The sequence below is a fragment of the Mauremys mutica genome, chromosome 1, assembly GCF_020497125.1.
Source record: "Mauremys mutica isolate MM-2020 ecotype Southern chromosome 1, ASM2049712v1, whole genome shotgun sequence".
In the NCBI taxonomy this organism is placed as follows: Eukaryota; Metazoa; Chordata; order Testudines; family Geoemydidae; genus Mauremys; species Mauremys mutica.
The window spans coordinates 193,520,627-193,534,010 of NC_059072.1; the positions used below are offsets into that span (position 1 = coordinate 193,520,627).

Genomic DNA, 13,384 nt, shown 5'->3' on the forward strand with positions numbered 1-13,384 from the left:
GTGGGAGCCGCGATCGGCCGGACCTGCGGACGGGGCAGGTAAAAAAAACGGCCCGGCCTGCTAGGGGCTTTCCCTACACAAGCGGTGACCCTAGTTTGAGAAACACTGGTATAGGGGTTTGGGTTTTTTTGGAAGATCACAAAGCACTTCACAGTCTCTAAGAAATTAAGCATTGCAGCATGCCAGCCCTTTTACAAGAGGGGAAGGGGAAGCCCTGCGATAATTAAAGACAGATTTCAAGACACAAAACTCAAAGTATGTACACCTTTTTGCACACACATGCACACTTTTGCATACCCAATCACCCTCATTTTGTGAGCAAAACTTTGGATTTGCAAGTTTAAATGGGGCTTTCCAATATCCATTTGTTATATGATCCGGTGCCCCATATGCACACACATTTGGGAGAATTGTATGCAAACATAAATGTGTGTAAACATGCAAAAATATGTGCAGACTTTGAACCTCCCTTTCTGCAAATTCTGTGCCAAGGATCTGTCTTAAATAGATGGGCAAAGAGGCTGGGGCCAGTAAGGAGGAATCCTCTTCCCCGGGCAATAGATCAACTGTAGAGCTGTTCGAGGGGGGCTTCTCCAGCCTGATCCCCTTCCCTAACCTGAGGGTGGCGGGAGACTGTGGTGCATCTCTGAGGATATAGTTTAACCTGGGAGCCCAGCCTACAGAGGAGAATTGAAGCATAAAGCACCTGATCTACAATTTCCATAGGGCTCCCAGGTGCCATTTCTGAACTCAGCTATTTCAGTTGTCAGCCAAAATATTTCTGCTTATGATTTTTTGAAAAGTCATAATTTTCAATGAGGAGAAAAAAAATCAGACCAGCTCTGTGTAGGATCTACTCTACATTTAGGGATTTGTGCATCAGTATAGGTGCAGAAATCTCTAACTCACACAAGCTTTAAGGTGTAAAGGTTTGTAATGTGCACTGGTTTGGTAGTCAGTGAGTGTGCAAAGCAAGTCTAAGTGACACATTGAGGGGTAGAAGAGGACTATGTCTTACACCCTCCTTTTGGTTGCCTTTCCTGCTACCCACTTTTCTTTTATCCACTGGGCACAAGTTCTGAAGTCCTTATGTAGATACAACCGTAATCGACTTCAATGGGAGTTCTGCCCAAGGAAGGACTGAGTCAGGTTTTGATCCTCATTACGTACATGGCATTCATTTGCACACCCAGTGCACATTACTGTACTTCACACTCATTTTTGACCAGCTTACTCCCAACAAGCAATTTTAAACTTGTGTTGAATTTAGCCCCCCTCAGCATCCCTTCTGAAAGGACCTGCTCTTGGATGCATACAATCAAATAGACATTCCAGATGCCCAGGTGCACTCCCAAAGAGGTGTGGTGCTGGATGGGGGAAGTAGAGATATAAGCAAGCCTATTTGGATAAAATAAGGAACAACCAATCAATCTTTACCCTCAGATCAAACCAAACATTTGTTTTGAGGTTACATAAAGTCTGGTTAGTTTTTCTGTTTCTTCACTGTTGTTAATTATTGTGTAGTTCTTGTTTAGAGTTCCAGCCAAGGCTAGAAGAGCAAGCTCTGAAATACCACAAGACAAGCTTTTCTCACAGTATTTCCGGCCCAGTAGGAAGCACCCCTGAAAAAGTCTGTTTTTTGTCAGACTCTGAGCCCTACTTTTGCCCATTCAAAGCATTTTGAAAGTCTCTAAAAGGGCCAGAAAGGCATTCAGATCTTTGTGTGCCAATCTAGAACAAGACTTTTGAGGTTTGACCATCACTAGCAACAAGATGACTCTACTGTTGCTTAGGTAAAACTTCTTGGTACTCCTGTGAATTCTGCCTCAGACTTTCCCTAGAACGCTCATCAAATAAAGCACCTCCCACACACACTTCATAACTCTGTGTTCCATGAAAACTTGGCAGGAAGCAGAATTCTTTGTGACCATAAGCTAGTGGTTTAATCTTGTTGTGCCTCAATTACCCCTCGTAAAATAGGGATAATAATACTTAACATTATCTCAGAGGGGTGTTATGAGTCTTAATTTGTTTGTGAAAATGCTTTGAGATGCTAGGACAAAAGATGCTATATAACTACAAGGTTTTCGTATCATTATCATTATCCAGGTCATAAGCTTCACATGTGTACATCCTCCAGATCACTGGGACTAAATTCCAGACTTTGCACTGGAGTTTTCTTCTCTCCCTGTGACATCTCCTTCTTCTCTCTGAGCTAGGGCTGCTGGACATTGTTCTCATTGGGAGCATTGCAGGAGGTTCAGTTTTCTTTATCATCTTTTTGGCTCTGCTGATTTACTGTATCAGGAAGAGAGCAGAAAGATATGAATAGGTTAAGCCCTTGAAATTTTCATGTTGCTGTCTGACCACTTAAAATCTCCTAGTTCTTTCCACAAACTGCTCAGAAATAGTGAGAGAGAAAGAACTGAATTTTGTCACACTGAAATTCTATGCTTAAATTGACAGTTTTAATCTTGGTTATTGATGGTTGTTTTTAACAAGACAGTGCTATTTTCAAGGACTATTATTTACCAGTGAAGAGAGAACAGACCGTCTAAAAGCTTGTCTCAGAGAAGCATCCATGATTATTTGAACATCCTTGATCTACATGTAAGCTTGAGAATCTCACCAACACACTTTCTCATTAACTTATATATATGTAAAGACAACCAACTTCACTAATTGCATTTGAAATGTAGGCATGCCTAGAGAATGATTTGAGGTGTCTTCATTTTTTTTGGATATGCAGCCTGAGACACTTTAAAGAGACCAGATTTTCAGAAAGTACAGAACATAAGAGAGGTTTTGTTATTATAGACTCATAGACTTTAAGGTCAGAAGGGACCATTATGATCATCTAGTCTGATCTCCTGCACAATGCAGGCCACAGAATCTCACCCATCCACTTCTACAACAAACCCCTAACCTATGTCTGAGTTATTGAAGTCCTCAAATTGTGGTTTGAAGACCTCAAGCTGCAGAGAATCCTCCAGCAAGTGTCGTGTGCCCCATGCTGCAGAGGAAGGCGAAAAACCTCCAGGGCCTCTGCCAATCTGCCCTGGAGGAAAATTCCTTCCCGACCCCAAATATGGCGATCAGTTAAACCCTGAGCATGTGGGCAAGACTCACCAGCCAGTATCCAGGAAAAAATTCTCTATAGTAACTCAGATCCCAACCCATCTAACATCCCATCACAGACCACTGGGCATACTTATCTGCTGATAACCAAGTTCAATTGATAAATTAATTGCCAAAATTAGGCTATCCCATCATATTCATCCTCTAAAAATCAGGCCCGTTTAAAGTGTCTCAACTTGAGTACCTGAACATAGAGGTATGCAAAAATCACTAGTAATTTTTGAAAATTTAGACTGAGTTTTAGTTTTAGTGGTCACAGAAAAAGAAAAGATATGTAATGAGAGAAATCTAATTCAAGAATACAACAGAGTATTAGTTATAAATAATTAACAATAAAATCATCATTACAGGTAAATCATATCATTAGGGTGAACAGGGTTTAACTAAGTCCTACATGTTCATGAGATGTTTTCATGGTATGACTGGCTTGACCAGCAATAGGGAGGACCATAAATCTCCCAATAGCCTTTTTTTTGAATATATCCAGTCTGAACGTGCAGACCTGAGAGGTTTGCATAGTTCAACTGAACTTTTGGTTGCTCATCTGAACCAAACCCAAACTCCAGACCTGTTAGGCTTGTCTTCACTAGAAAGCTAAGACATGTTAGAACATGACCTTGAGGAGTCATGAACATAAGAATGGCCATACTGGGTGAGACCAAAGGTCCATCTAGCCCAATATCCTGTCTTCTGACAGTGGCCAATGCCAGGTGCTTGAGGGGAAATGAACAGAATAGGCAATCATCAAGTGATCCATTGCCTGTCACCCACTCCCAGTTTCTGGGAAACAGTTTGTTTTAGTTACCATGTTTCATTAACTTTGTGCCCTAGCAGTTAGTGTAGACAGCGATTATTGTGTTTAACATCTTGCCAGCGGCCATGGGTAACCTTACTGGAACCAAAGATTTACCCGTGATCCATTGACACAATTTTAAAACCGACTTGTCCTTGTCCTCACTGAGTGTTAAGGTGCATTTAACTCTGTGTTAGTTACCGTTAGGGTAACTAGGTCCTTTGGAATGGTTCAACAGGAGTTTAGGATCAATTCAATATCTGAGCCAGTGGGTCATTCAGTCCCTAAATCAAATCATACATGGTCACTGGCCTTTCAGAAATGGTAATAATGTGGCCAAATACCATTACTTTACTTCATCTATATGAAGTACATTTAGTATGGGTAAAAAGTACAAGATTGATTGCCCTTGTGTACGGAATCCTCTATTTACCTGCAGAACAATTACACTACAGACAGCAGCAGGGCAAACTTATTTTATGCTGCCCTCTGCTGATGTGTCTCAACCCTGTGTTCAAGGGATCACCTCCAGAGATGAGAGAGGAGTTCAGTCTCCTTGGCATATTTCCTGCTTTCTGGTAAGCTGTTGTAACTGTCCAGCAGAGCAGGCGCACTGAGATAAGAGGGGATGGAACTGACTGAAATACCCTATGAGCACCATGACCCCTACCAGCCAACAGATGGGCCATGGGTAGTCTGGAGTAGATGGCAAATTCAGGTTTGATTATTTCATTGAAATAAACAGGGTCCCCAACACCATGCCACTTAAACTATGCAAGCATTTGACTGCTTGCCAGTGTCCAAGCCTCCTTCCCTAGGTAGTAGCTTTTCACCATAAATAACAATGCCACATTCCTTTTTGACTAATTTTTTTCTTATTGCTCTTCTGTTTATTTCCAAAATATCCAGATAACTAAAAGGCACTAGTTTCTGTGTGCTACCTCTGCTAACACTAACCCCCAGCACAGTGAAAACCCTTGACCCCATTAGAGGAACAGGGCCTGGGAAAGATCTCAGCAGCTTCCCTAACTAAGACAGGCACAGGCTGCCCTGCAGACTCCTTCTGTAACCAGCATGGATTATCTTCTGTTTGTTTGTACTGGTGACATGACTCATGCCGAGTCATTAACTAATTACTTGGCGGATTTGTAATTGCAGATGACGAGACACCAATGCAAATTCAATGAGTGGGTGATGAATTGAAATATCAGGAGTTTCCTCAATCTCCAGTTCACGCTCCCCAGAAGCAGCCATGTCAGCAGCAGAGACCCCCTCCACAGTCTCAAACTCTGTACCAGGCAGTGCCCCCCCAGCCCAGGCCACGCACTCAGCTGAAGTCTCCAAGCCACATGAAAGAGAGATCGTAAGCATTTCTCCTGGAGGACCAGAACCTGTCCCATTACCTGCTCTGGTGGGATCCACCACAAAAATAATCTTGCAAATAGCCAGCAATTCCCCAGACTGGCGGCTTTTGTTGTGGAAGATCATGATCTGTACTGAATGGGTGATAAAAAGGCTCATCGATGGAGACTCGAGGTGATCAAAGGTCATTATCTTGTCCCTTTTTTCCAAGTGACTTCATGCTAATGTGGGGCATTTAGTCCTGAAATCTGCTTCCTTTTTGCTTCATTTGGTTGTACCTTTCCTTGCCATCTTCTGTTTTGTTGTGGCTTTTTTGTTTGTTTGGTTTGGTTTTTTTGGTTGAGGAAGGCCCTAAGACTCTTTTTAGATGACTTTCATCACATCTATCTCTTTCTCCCTATACCTGCACTCCCACCCAAACATGCCTCTAGTTGTTGCAGCCAGTCATTTGATCTTATGGAGAGGAAAATAGCTGTGTTAATTGTAATGAAGGTCTGACATATTGGAGTGCTGGCAAGAAACTGCAACTTTATTTCTTGGCTAGTGACATGACCTGGTTCAGGGTTCCCAAGGCAGATATGCTTGTCACATGACAGGAGCCAGTATCCATTGGCATGTGAGATTCCTGTAACAGTAATACATACTAACAACCAATACCAAGCAGTCTAATTAATAACTACTTTCTCTGAACCTTGTTGATTCTCTCATCCAGAGGTGAAAGTGGGCTGATACAGGCCGGTATGGCGTACTGGTAAGAAGTGGCCGTTGGCACCGGCCTGTACACAGATGACATTAAAGCACTGCTGCGGCAGCACTTTATCATCACTGTCCCTTTTGCCCCTCCCCCCCACCAAGGCTGCGGATGGGGTGGGGCAGAGGGAGGGAGAAAGGGGCAGCTGCCCCAGGGCCTGGTGATTTAAAAGGGCCTGGGGCTCCCAGCCTCTGCTACTGTGGCAGTGGTCAGACCTCTGGGCCCTTTAAGTCGCCGCTGGAGCCCCGGATGGCACGGAAGGGGTGGCTGGGGGAGGCTGCCCCCCGAGGCTGCACCCCTTCCGGGGGGCCCAGAGTCAGGTCTCCGTACCAGTAAGTCTTTCATCTTACTTTCATCCCTGCCCTTCTCCCATGGGCACTTCATGAGGATTACTTTAGATCTATGGCTTTGGTAACCTCCACAATCACTATATGGAGTGACTTTATTCCCATCTAACTGCACCTGAGGCTGTCACATCAAGATTTTAGTCGAACTTGTATGCCTATGGCCCAGTTAATGCCTTAGTTACACCCCAGAGGTAGTGTGGACCATTGTACTGGGATGCAGAAGACCTAGGTTTCTATTTCTGGCTCAGCCACTGTCCTGCAGTTTTCTCTCTTATCCTTTGTTGATCTTCTCTGTTTAGATTGTAAATGTTTGTGGTCTCTTGTTAAGTGTTTGTTCAGTGCCCACCATAATGGGACATCTAGGTGCTATGTGTAAATATTTTAAAAAAGAAAAACAACCCCCCACAAACCTGTGCAACCCCAACAAAGTCAGTGGGGAAGCACAGAGGTAACAAAGAGAAGAATATTTCCTGAAGGGTCATTTGGCTTCAGTTGTAATGCTAAGTGTACTGTAAACCATCCAAAAGACCAAGCTAGCTCCATTCTCCAATGTAACTCACTAACTTACATACAGTATCTACTATCTGCTAAAGTACTGTTGTCAGAAAAATGCCTGAAAAAACAACTTTACCAAATTCCATAATTCTCCTATCCCACAAGCCTCATTAGATTTACTTAGTTAATACATCAAAAGATTTTTTTTAAATTCTAATCAGTAGCTCTGCAAAAATCAACTCAATACCTGAAAGTCAAGTTAGGATCTTTTTGGTTCATGCATGATCACCACAGATAGTGACTGCACTTTGAATGTGTTGATTATACATGAGTCAGAAGGGAAATCAGTGCTCACTACCGTAGTTATATTGACTCTGCATTGCTCACAGTAGTAAAAAAAAAAATGTACAGAAAGCTGTCATGTCATAGAGGGTCAAATTATTCCCCTGCATTCACACATTCTTAAATTTACAAGGTTATCCAAGGAAAGCTGGTGACACACAATTAGGAAATACATTGATATTGAGGGTGTGCCAATTTTATGTACACTCAAGTCACTTCTCACATATCCACAGTTTAAAATTAGTATGTAGAATCTATGTAGTGTAGGTTGAATGTGAATGATTGCAAAGAAGTCCCTTCAGCTTAGGCATGCCTTAAGCAGAAAACATGCAAATTCTCAAAACACACTTTTCACTACACTCAATAGCCTATAGGAAAGTGTGAAAACTAAAGGAATTACAGTAGCAAAGAGAAAAAAAACAGACTTTGGACAAACGTTATACAAAATTGGGTTTGGATTTAGCCTATATTTTACCAATATACCATGGTTTTACTAATTTCACCAAATCCTGCAATCCTTTATCTGGGGTGTTTGCTCTCATTGAAGACAGTGCAAGTTTTGCACAAGAATAACTGAAAGAGGACTGTCTGTTACAGCTGTCCCCCTGCTGCATTTTTTTTCTCCCTCTCCTTTCTGGTTGTTCTGTGTCCGCCCCTCCCAGGCCATGGGCTAACAAAAGTCACAGCCTGGCCCTGCTGTTCATGGAAATCACCTGTGCAGACTAACTGGAGCCATTGCTCTGCTCGGGGAGGGGGGGGGGGGCTTTTGGCTCCTTTGTTCAGACCTGGGCTTGGTGTAGAGGTGCTCTGCCCAGGTGTGCAAGACCTTATATGGCCACATAGCTGAGCATATGAGTCATGCCTGTGGCTTAAAACTTGCCCAGACATGTTCTATGCCTACCTGCAGTTTTTTCCCTGCTTTCTCTCCTCCCTGTAACAAGGGGAACCAATCAAAGTTACTGACGGGAAACTGTCTAAGTTTGCCTTTATAACCAGACATTTTCTGCTCAGACCTTAGAAAGATTCCTGCATTGCTGCCTGGTCTGATCAGCCAGGGGTTCTGGGGGGTCCTTTCTCTGCTCTCATTTTATTTTTGAGCGTACTCCCATTTTTAAACTCCCCTCCCACGAACAAAGAATTTTGCCTGGAGATCTCCTGAGTATTGTAAGCGAATTGAGTCCTCTGATGCTGAAACTGCTGTGCCTGCTTCTGCCTTTGCTGCTGTCCTGGGGATTGGTAAGAACTCCCTCTTGCAGACTCCCCCTGTCTTAGCTGCTGGCTTTCTTTCCCCAGCAGGCAGACCCAAGCTAACTCCTTGGTCTGTATCTGTAATCTGCTTTTAACTCTGCAGCACCTTTACTGCTAGAAATAAGCCTGCTTGCAGCTGCCCCACTGCTGCAGCCACACCCTTGGAGAACTACCCCTAGTATAAGGTGCACCCATTAGGTTAGGTTTAGCCTTTAGTGTAGATAAATTGTAATTTCATTTTGCATAGCTGTGGTTAAGTTAGGTTTAACATTGTACTCTGTAAGTTAGGCTTAGAGAATTGTTGCATTGTGTTTTGTTACTTACTAATTTGTGTAGTCTTGGTTAAGTTAAATCATAGATAAGATTTTGCTGTGTTCTGTATGATTGTAATTAAGTCTGTCTTCTCACTGTCAGCCCCCCTCCTCCGAGCTTTCTCTGTGTCTCACTAAGTTTAAATCTCTAGTATAAAACCCCATTGGTTACTTTTTCCTCTTTGATACACCTCACATTCTACACTTACACCACTGTGACACATTTTTACCTAAAATTGTTTGTTATTTAACATATTTTTCCATAACTGTTAGTTGGTTATATGCTGCTGTGATACACCCTTTACATAGAAATTGTTAACTACCTGTTACATCATATATTTCTGTGTTAATTGGTTACCCACTGTATTGTATCCTACTGTATTGTACCCCACTATTGAAACCCCCTTACTGTTCACCAAAAGAAACCCCTCCCCAATTGTCTACCTTAACAAACCCCATACCCCCCACTATTGAATTTTCTCTGTTTTTGCATTTGCTTAATAAAGTTTATTTTGCACCCCACCAGTGCAGTAATTGTCCCCCAAGATCCCCTACCTGCTGGCAGGGACAAGGACTTGTAGGTGTTGGCCAGGGTAGAGCTGCAATTTACACACTAGTTAAACTATAATGTTCCTTATTCTGTATCTTTTAACAATGTAATTACTGCAAATGAAGAGCTGGAAGGATAAAAATTGATGCATGCCAGGTACTCAAAATCCATTTCTGGTAGCCTCAGTTTTAAGTCCATATGCCGAAAAACGTGAATATATTTCTTTCAATTGATGACAAAGCCTTAATCGCAACTCAAGCAGGACAATCCAAACTGTTGTTGAACAAACAAATTAAACCTTTTTTTTTAAAAAGAAATACTTAGGCTATGGGTTTAATTAGATATCCTTTCAAATGGAAAGGTTCTTCATTACACTGTTCTCTTTAAAATGATTTTTGGGGGAGATATATAATAATCACCTCAAGTCTAGATCCAAAGTGTGGAGCAGTTGCTCAGTCACCTTGAAGCCGTGACAGCAGCCTTGCCATACTAATAGCACCGCTATGATTTACTATGTGCTCAGGGGTAGAAGTTGACCAAGGGAGCCACATAGCGCTCCAATCCTACAAATGCTTAAGCACATATGTAACATTACTCACCTGAACAAAGTTACATACATGCTTAAATCAGGGTCCTTCTTTGCAGACTTACCTAGCCACAACCATTTGTAGAAATCCTGACCCCAAACCCTCCTACAGAAAGAGCCATCACAGAGCCTGAGTGTAGCCTACTATTCTCTACCCCAGGGGTAGGCAACCTATGGCACGTGTGCTAAAGGCGGCACACAAACTGATTTTCAGTGGCACTCACACCGCCCGGGTCCTGGCCACCAGTCCAGGGGGCTCTGCATTTTAATTTAATTTTAAATGAAGCTTCTTAAACATTTAAAAAACCTTATTTACTTTACATACAACAATAGTTTAGTTATATATTGTAGACTTATAGAAAGAGACCTTCTAAAAATATTAAAATGTATTACTGGCATGCGAAACCTTAAATTAAGAGTGAATAAATCAAGATTCGGCACACCACTTCTGAAAGGTTGCCGACCCCTGCCCTACCCAATGTTGCAAAAAATGATGATTTCATTGCTAGCATGTATATTTGTCAGAATTTGCCCCTGATGATGAAGTGGTTTGCAGCCTTGAACACTTAAAAACAAAAGCAAAACAAACAAGCCACAACACTGAGCTATGCTTCAATGGACCTGGATGTGATCTCTGAAGAAAAGAAGAGTGCAGGCTGTTGAGGATATCATCTACACAATGCATATCCTGTGTATATAGAGGATTGTTACATCTACAGACTCCACTGCCTTGTCTTAATTGGCCCTGTGGCATAGGGCTTTTGGAAAATAAACCCCTTTTCTATGTTTGTGGGTTTAGTTGCACTATGTTGCTATGTTCCTAATCTCTAGTTATTGTTGTTTGCTAAGTGCTAAAAAAACCACCAATTTTAACAGCTACTACAAAACCCCCAAATATAAATAAAATCAATTTTATCCAAAGCCCATTAGCATACCTCTTAATCAGGGCCGGCTCTAGACCCCAGCGCGCCAAGCGCGCGCTTGGGGCGGCATTTTGCCGGCAGGGCGGCAGGCGGCTCCGGCGGACCTTCCACAGTCATGCCTGCGGGAGGTTCACCGGAGCCGCGGGACCAGCGGACCCGGTGGACCTCCCGCAGGCATGACTGCGGAGGGTCCGCTGGTCCCACGGCTCTGGTGGACCTCCCGCAGGCATGCCTGCGGATGCTCCACCGGAGCCGCGGGAGCAGCGGACCATCCGCACGCACGTCTGCAAGAGGTCCCCCGGAGCCGCGGGACCGGAGTGCTTGGGGCGGCCAAATTCCTAGAGCCGCCACTGCTCTTAATAATAGTATTATATCTGGGACAGTGATTGCTGTGAACTAGATCTTCCTATGCCTAGAGGTTCCCTGTGCACATCAGACCACTTTTTTTAAAGTAGTGAGATGGAGTATAAGCTTAAGAGTTTAGGAATTTTTACCCTAAAAGCAAGTAATACTCAAGTTTTATAAATGTATATGATTGATCTTAAATTAACTGGGAATCCTGGCATAACAGAATTCTCTTGTTTAGGTGTGAGAAAAACTATTCTACATCCATCTGATGACAAACAAGAGTAAGTTTTCAGCCATAGAAATGGAACTTTATAACCTCATCTTTATCGATGATGGAATGTAATTTTCTATAGGAAAGATAACTTATTAGCTTCAGTTTTTATAGGACATTTGGGGTTTGACATGTATTAGAGTGCTAAAAGCATTCTGAAGTCACTAAAACTAAGATAACCACCTACTTTTCCATTATTGATTCTAGATAACAGGTTCTCTATGATAATAAAAATAGAAAGAAGAGTCTTTATAGCTTTTGTTGTTCAGAATCATAAGCTGTGAAACTCTGAAGGAAAGCAAGAACATCTGCTGTCAGCATTACTCACTTTTTCCCCATGGCTGTGTTCTTGTGGAATCTAAACAGCTGGTCAACAAGAATAAAACATTTTATACAACCATGTACATGATTTATTATTTCCCCCTCCCAAAAAAGAAAGTTTACAGTTTTAGGTTGTATAAAACTGCAAGAGTGATAATATACCCAATCATTTCTTCAAAAGAGTTTGTCCTTTGAGAAAATGTTTGCTATATTGCTATGGCAATCCCTTGAAAGCTCAAATTGTAAAATAGTTTATATGCTAAAATGAAACCAAAAAAGTATTGTGTTTTTTATTGTAGCACACTCTAATAACAGATGAATTATATTTTTAATTTAGATTTTGCATTTGGGAACAATTTTATTTCAGTGAATATAAATAATGTACATTTTTCAAAGGAGATCAAGGAAAAGGAATGCAAACATCCACTTTCAAACACTATGAGCAGACTACTTGCAGTCTGAAGCACTGTGCTTTGTACTAAAGTCCCAATCTTGTAAACTCATTGAGCTTGTGCTTAACTTCATTCTTGTTAATAGTCCCATTGGGTGAAATCCTAGTCTCATTCAAATCAATGGGAAGTTTACCACTGTCTTCAGGAAGGCCAAGATTTAATCCATTGATTGTGTAGGGCAGTGTTTCTGAAACTGGGGTCGCCGCTTGTGTAGGGAAAGACCCTGGCGGGCCGGGCCGGTTAGTTTACCTGCTCTGTCCGCGGGTCCAGCCAATCGCAGCTCTCACTCACTGCGGTTCGCCGCTACAGGCCACTGGGGGCTGCTGGAAGCGGCAGCCAGTAAGTCCCTTGGCCCGCGCCGATTCCAGTTTGAGAAACACTGGTATAGGCATTACTTATGAGGGTAAAGTTATGCACATATAAATGTGCTTGCATGATTGGGGCCTCAGTCAGGATGAGTGATAATCTACTCAATTATTCCATCTAAAATACAGTCATTCCTCAGAGATCATATCTGAGCCCATGACAGCAGTTTGTCTCTACTTAATCGCAACAGAACCATCCTGGGTATTACCTTATTTACAGAAAATGCAGAATTAGTAATATATTCAATATAAGCAAAATATCTTTTATGTTTTAAATTTCAATTGTTTCTTTTCAGTGTCAAATAAAAAATGAAAAGGTTTGGTGTGCAATAGATATGCTATTGTTATTCATAATCTTTTATCTAAATATAACCATTTGGGGCCTTGTATAAAGAAAGCTGTGTGCTGCAAATCTATTTTTTTATTATCTTAGATGTCAAGATAAGTTGGTCTCAGTCTGCTACTGTATAAAACAGACACTTACAAATATATAACCTGTTATAACTAGGGATGTGGAAAGGAGTTCCTGTCCCATTCAGTAATTCTCCCAGAAGTCCAACACATTCCAGATCAAGCCCTTTGAGGTACAAAAAGAGTTGGTTAATACTTCTTTCTACTTCTCTTTTTTCTCCTGTGCCTCAATACTTCTGGATTCTGGCTCAGACTGAAATTACAGATATTGACGTATAAGTTTTGAAAAATCACAAAGAAAGCCTTTTCTTAATGTATTTCAGGCCCTCCTAGAAATATGAAATACCCTAGATCTGACCCCAAAAAAGTC

At 41.9% G+C, this 13,384-nt stretch overlaps 1 protein-coding gene and 1 long non-coding RNA gene across 2 annotated transcripts in view; one reads left to right on the forward strand and one right to left on the reverse strand.

The window, feature by feature from the left end:
• The window catches only part of LOC123352618 (T-cell surface antigen CD2-like), a 21,664-nt gene extending 16,461 nt beyond the window's left edge, over window positions 1-5,203 (forward strand). Inside the window, exon 4 of the transcript XR_006574243.1 lies at window positions 5,090-5,203. The gene's annotated coding sequence lies outside the window, so the exon portion shown is untranslated. The remainder of the gene's footprint in view (window positions 1-5,089) is intronic.
• LOC123352629 lies at window positions 2,188-13,180 on the reverse strand. The gene is made up of 3 exons (XR_006574245.1): window positions 13,088-13,180; window positions 11,794-11,831; window positions 2,188-2,298 (listed from the first exon to the last, which is right to left on the reverse strand). It is a non-coding gene; the product is annotated as an uncharacterized LOC123352629 (long non-coding RNA).
• Window positions 13,181-13,384: the final 204 nt, after the last annotated feature.